Source organism: Eretmochelys imbricata, chromosome 24 (genome assembly GCF_965152235.1).
Source record: "Eretmochelys imbricata isolate rEreImb1 chromosome 24, rEreImb1.hap1, whole genome shotgun sequence".
Taxonomy (NCBI): Eukaryota; Metazoa; Chordata; order Testudines; family Cheloniidae; genus Eretmochelys; species Eretmochelys imbricata.
Genome location: NC_135595.1, coordinates 2,594,031 through 2,601,038, shown reverse-complemented (window position 1 = coordinate 2,601,038; position 7,008 = coordinate 2,594,031).

Genomic DNA, 7,008 nt, shown 5'->3' with positions numbered 1-7,008 from the left:
GTAAAGACTGTTGATGGAGAGAGGCCTGATCATCGATAGCAATGTCTATGTTCTACCATTCCAAGGAGGAGTCCTTAGGTACGGTCTGATATTGAAGAGTAGAGCTGTATTGCCCTTAAATAAAACCTGTGGCCAGACAGATGAATCTCCCGTCACCAGCTAAATATTATGGCATGTTCTTGGAGAACCAGGCTGGCCTAGATAATTTTTTCTTTTCCTTTTGTGTCATCCAATCGAAAAAATTGATTATAGGAAAATATTCATCTTCTGGGAGCTGAAGGGCACAAAAATGTTGACGACGTATGTCGTGGAAAATGTCATTTTTAATTTGCAGTTCCTGCAATATCATGCCATGAGAGACCCTGGGGACGTTAGATAAGAATGGTAATATGGAGTGTAGTGAGCAACAGCAACCTCAAAACCATTAGATTCTTATACGAAAGTAATGCTCTCTGCATTAATGCGTATCACATATGAGATTCCTGACAGCCGCAGATTCCTTTGGTGTAGTCTAATTTGTTCTCTTGGCTGAACAAACTCAGTCAGGTGTGTTTGCAACATCCTTGTGAAATCCACTGTCGGTCTAGTCATTTCACCAAGGAGTGGAGATTGCTGCTGACCAGTTGATGAACACATCAAGGCAAAGAATGAGAAGAAGATCAATTTAATTGCCTTTTAATGGTGCATTGAAATCCAAAATCACAATCTGAAGCTGAACTATTTCTGCCCTATTGCCCATTGCCTTAGATCTCGTCAAGTCACTTCCAGCATGGCAAAGTGAGTGCAAAGTTGGTGTAAAGGAGAAGACCTGGTTGAATTTACACCTTCCTTAGGTTGTCATAACTGACTGCTGTCTAGATGAATTCTAAGCGCTCCATGTCACTGGAGGTCCCAGCAAAGCAAAGGAGAACAATGTCCTGGAAGATGGAGAATTATTCTGAAAGAGGGCCGCTGATTCCATACTTCAGTTTCAGCAGAGTTTCTGTTTGAGAGTTTATTATTCAAAGTGCTCTCAGATTGCCATTCCAGTGATACATTGGTTTGAACATTCTTCCTTAGCCCGTGGAGTAGTGCTAGCGATGGAAACGGGGATTGGTTTGGTGAAATGCCTCCAGATAAAGCACCCATACCCAATGGCCATATAAATAAAGTTTTCCCAGTCTTTGTCTTTATCAGGAGTCTCTGCTGAAAAACCCAAAGCCTGTGGAAAGGCAGCTCTATAGAACAGCGGAGTTGAAGTTGAGAAGAGCTTTCTAGTGAAGAGCCAAACCTTCAAAGCGCTCTAGAAGCAAAGGCAGCTTGTCTCGAAAGGTCGAGGCTAGATTGAACCATGCATTAACCAAGCAATTGGCTGGCCAATTCTCTTTTCTTTTCCTTCTTGAAACCTGGGTCATTCTCCTGCAAAGGCTCACACAGATGCTTACCATGAACCATGTGACTGGTCTTCTTGAAACCAAAGGGAAAATGTACATTCTTTAAGTGACCATGTGTATAAATCTTTTCAGGAAAAGACCCTTTGCTCAACCCGGTAATGAAAGGAGGAACTCTGGCCCTGTGCAGAGGGCTTGCATAATCCTATGGACCTCTTCAAGGGCCGGATTCACTCCATGGCTTTCAAAGTTGCACCTTGAGATGTGCCCGGTGCTCCCTCATCCACAGAGATGAATTTTTAAACAAGTAGGAGAAACAAGGAGAACCATAAGACTGATATTTATGATGCGGCATAGTTTTTAATGCGAATGGAATTTGCAGTACACAGTTACAGGAAGAAACAATACAGAGCAGAACCTTTTCAAGTTCCTTGTTTTACCCCAGTTGGTGGGAAATAAAATACAGCATAATAGAGACAGAGGACTAGGCAGCGGCTCCAGTACATATCTGATGTAGCATGATTCCAAGTGAGATGCTGACGAAACATATTGGTGGAAAGGATAGAACATGTAGGGCCTATTCTCCTTTATTTCATGGATATTCCTGTTGGGATTAACAAGGCCCACAGTATCCACCGCGATACCTACGGCCATATCCCCCATAACGGCATAATCCCCCAAAACCACCTAATCTCCCATAACCGTAACCTCCCCCGTACCCACACAGATCCCCATAACCTCCCCCGTAACCACTCAATCCCCCATAACCACCTAATCCCCCTAAACCATACAATCCTCCATAAAGGCCTCCAGAGCCGTACAGTCCCCCCAGACCGAATGAGCCCCCATAGCCGGCTCCGACAACAGGTGCTCCTACGGCTCCCACTTCACTCTGCTGAGGGAAATTGCTGAGAATTGGTCCTGGAATGGTTACGACAACTGGGGATGGTCTAATGACCACTTCAGAGTCAGGGCACTGCCTAACACACGGCTCATTGTAGCTGCCAGAAACTGGACTGGGCCGGGCCACCCCGCACTCTGGATAGTACAGGCTGGAGCAAGACATCTTTCTGTGGTGGAAGTGAACCTGAAACACACAACAGGGAACAGATTAAAGAGAAGGTAGAAGTGTCAGTGGACAAAAGGCTTCAAAGCTTGGTTACTATGGTAGTGAGGTCTACAAGGGCCTGAGAGAGAGGCGGAGGAGTGGATTCGGTCCCTATGTTCATGGTTATTACTTGTTCCTATTTCCGCTTTCTACGCCTCTTCTCCTCTCCCACTAAACTTCCCTCCCAACCAGCCTCTTTGAAGCCCTCTCAATGATTGTGTCTGAAAGGCACCAACTGGAGTCAGTGTAACTATTTCTATTACGGACAGCTGGGATTTTGTGTCTATTTTAGACATTTCTCAAAGAGAACATAGCTGGGATAATGGTAATCAAATTCTTTTCCTTTTGGATATTGGCTGTGGCTCTTTGGTTTTCCAAACATTGTAAATCACCAATGTTTGCTGAGAAATGAACAGAAACTTCTTTTCTCCAAATAAATCATGAATGAATAACAGCCTCTTCAGAATAACGTAGAAGACCACTGAATTGGCCCTGTATGGACTACACTGGGAAAGTTTCTTCCTAATCTCCCGAAATGAAAAATGGCGTTTCTGAAACGCTTAAAAGATTTAAATGCCCTAATTCAATTTCCAATTCAATGAAACTATATTTCCCAGTTGCATATGTTGCTTCTAAAATCTCCCCTTTAGCTTAACATCATGAACCCACCAGCCCTTGCAACTGAAGAAGTGCACGAGATTATAATGGAAAAACACCCTCGTCCCTGATAAAAATCCCTGAGAGTGTGTGCAAGATTCAGTCTTAAATGTAAATGGATGCTACTAGGATATCTCTATGGTAAGAAAGAGATGGAGTTGAACTGGACTTACCGTGTTCACCGAGGAAATGAAGTGCAGAGAAGTGTTTAGAAGAGCCTTGAGTCGTGAGCGCTTTTATACAGTTTGTAGGACTGCCTGAAGGATCTGAGATGCCTTTTGTGGAGGAGGTCCTAATTAGTTACCAAACAAACTTGACTGCCTTGCTAAATCCTCCTTTTGATGGAGCTGATTTCCTCAGGGTTTGGGATTATTGGGCTAATTTCAGCCTCAATGGGCGTGACATTGTTGCACTCTTCAGCTTTCTTTCATCTAAAACTTGTACGCGCCAACTGCTTTCCTCATGGTATTCCACTGACTTTCTTAGTGCTGCAATGAGAATGCATGTCAAGGTGATTCAGAGCTGCATCAGTAGCACAACTGTCCTGAACAGATATGCCCTTTGGTCCTTTCAATTCATGCTGGTCGTGGTTAGGGCATTGGGCACTGCATTTTGTACCCTCACCACCTCCATCCCCAGTGGGTCAGATCCAGTTCCCATTGTAATTAGTGGGAATCATTCCATTGCCTTCAGCGTGTTTCCTGTCAGGAGCTTAAGTCTGAAATTCCTCATTTGGCAGGGGGATACTACAATGTCTCTGGACAACTTGAGTCCCACTTGAAACTTTCACACTAGGTCTTAGTAGGGACTCTTGTGGAGCGTGGGCCTTTGGGATGGCTCTTTGCCAAGGGGACAATTTCACTTTACGGGGATTCAAAATTAACCAAAAATCAGACCTCCACTTGTGGCACCCATTCTAAACAATTATCAAAATTAAAACAAACACACACAAAAAACAAGCACTGGAATGAGCCTCTCTAAGAGTTACTCTCAGGTTCGGGACACATTTGGAAGGCATGAACGGGAAGTATCCAGTGGGGTTCAGGAGATTGAAGTTAGTGTTTGGCATGAGTAGTCCCAACTATTGGGGGCTTTTTCTGACTCTGCCAGTCGCTCCCTGTCTGACCTTGACCTTGACCTTAATGTGCCGCCGTTCACCTCTGCGTAAAACAGGTATAATTGTCATTTGCAAGCACTTCACAAACACTCATGAAGTTTTATACGGCCAAAGAGATGTACTGTATTGTTAAAATAGTAATAACTTTTTACTGCAATGAGATGTTCCAATATTAAAGATTAGATTCACTTTAAAAATGCATGTCAAGCTCTCAGATGTAATTCCAGTACTCGGTTCGTGATTCTGAGCTCCCTCCCCCTCAAAAGGAGGCTCTTTGATTTTTTTTGAATGTAGCTTTGTTTTCCCTTGTACACGTATCTTAAAGTTAAAGGGGTTGAATCTGAGCTAGTGTAGACCAGCACAACTCCATCAGCTTCAATTGAAGGAAGGCCCTTTACCCAGCCTAGGTTAGAGAAAACCTGGTGTGGAGTGTATCATTCTGTGCATACTCGGCACCTCCACCCACAACAGTTTGTGTCACCTCAGACTTAGCCATTTCACCAAGAAGAATAAGGCAAGGTGAGTGATCGGAAAAGTCCTAAATTGCAGGTGCTTTCATATGCTTTAGAAAGGACGTGAGATGCCCTTTGCTTCTGATGAGGACCTTATTGGCTACGAAACCAATCTCGTTGCATGCATAACAACTTCAATGAATGTAAGTGTTTTCCTCATTGTTTTTGATTATTAGTGTAAAGCTACAATTAATGAAATTTTAATACCCAAATTATGAGGCTGTATATCATGGCCTGAGTAGGGAAGGACATGAGAGACCTCGCGTGAATGTTTTGACGTGACTCAAGCACTCAGGACTGGGCGTTTAACACAAAGAGAACACCCTCAATATTATAATACTAAAGCACTTTGCCCTTATAAAATAGTAATGAGTGTTTTTGCAATGCCTTGAAGTTCACAGTTCTGAGGAAGGCTCACACGTAGGATAACTGTTGTTATGCCTGTTTTATATGCAGAGACACAGAAGCAGTTTGAGGTGAAGATTACACACTGAATCCAATTGAAGAATTACACACAAACTGCACATGAATTCCAGGATATGCTATCAAATAAAGCTTAACTGTAACCTCAGCACATTGACTGGTGCATGGAAAAGTTCCATTGTCCCGGTTGATGGAAGAGATGGGAAAATACCTTGAGGAAAATATAGGCTTTGAAAGTTTCCTTTCATTGGTCACCGCGCCTCTTCTCTACTCTACTCATTGCTGTGTGTTGCAATGCACTTCCGTTGCAAAAAGATGTCTTGCTCTAGAAACCCTTGATGGGTGCTACGTACCATGTAGGGTGACAGGCCCTCAGTCAGTTGCTACGCGCTGCAATGAGCCATGGATTAGGCCGTGCCAAGGCTGCAGAGTGGTGTTCTTCCCACCATTGGCTGCCGTGACTAACCTGGGACAGATTGTCAGCTCTTTTCCTCAGGAGTGAGGAGTTTTAGGATGAAAGAGAGGTCCAGAGTATATTGTGTATGTCCTGCCATATGGAAGTGAGAACAAACTGATCATCAAAAACACAGAGGAAAAACTTACATCAGTTGAAGGGGATACAGAAAGTTTGTTTCATAACTAATTAGACGTACAGGAGCAAAGGGCCTCTCTAGTCCTCTAGGCTGTCTACAAAACTGTGTAAAAACACTCATGACTCAGAGGTCTTCAAACCACTTTTTTAACTTAAGTTTCAGAGTAGCAGTCGTGTTAGTCTGTATCCACAAAAAGAAAAGGAGGACTTGTGGCACCTTTGAGACTAAATAAATGAATTTGTTAGTCTCCAAGGTGCCACAAGTTCTCCTTTTCTTTTTAACTTATTCTCGTCCCTGAATTGGATAAGTCCTACTCGACTCACTCTCTCTGTAATCTTTGAGATGACGTGTTCGCGTGTTAGTGATAGTTTTAATTTAGGAGTGAATCTTGCACATACACTCTGTGATTCCTAGCAGTGTGAAGGGGTTGGTTTGGTTCTTCTTCAATATCTTTTAGTCCATTATAAAGTAGCAGGAATTTGTTTCTTCAGGCTTAGAAGCTAAGGCTTGAATTTTCAGAGCAAGACATGCATTTGTAACACTCGTTCTCATTGATTTTAGTTGAAACTTGGGCATACCAATCCCATAGGTAGCTCTGAAAATACCTACCCCCAATTTTTTTATATAGGGCTTAGGAATAAATGCCCTAAGTTTACCCCATACATGACAAATTAATTGTTCTTGTTCTTTGTGAAGCAGCTGGTAAGTGACACTCATTGCAACGGGATACTGGATTGGATGGGCCACTCATCTGTTCCAGCATGTCAATTGCTACATTCTAATGTGCAGAGGTGATTATAGGTGAAGCTTCTCATCCCGTCTAACTTAGTGTAGCTCCAGTGAAGTCAATGGAAAGCGCAGGTGTGCACTAGCTGAGGAAGTGGTGTTCAGTGTTTTGTTTTTATTTTTAAAAAGCCAAACACGTTCCTTTATCCATCAGCAAGTACTGGTGACACACTAAGGTTTACAAACCAAAGTACCACATTCCGACACTGGACTGAACTTGTTTGTATGTAGAGGTTATATGCTAACAAAGAAACTAGCATTATTTATGCTATCCCAACCATTTTCTGTGTTATGATTTTTTAATGGACTGAAAATCCAAAGCATCAGTGACAGAAATTTTATATATTATTACGGCTTAGATACAGGATTTTTTCGGACAAAGACAGTAACAAAGATTCGGTAGAGCTGGTTAGGTTGGTGACTACGGTTAAGTAGAGCAAGA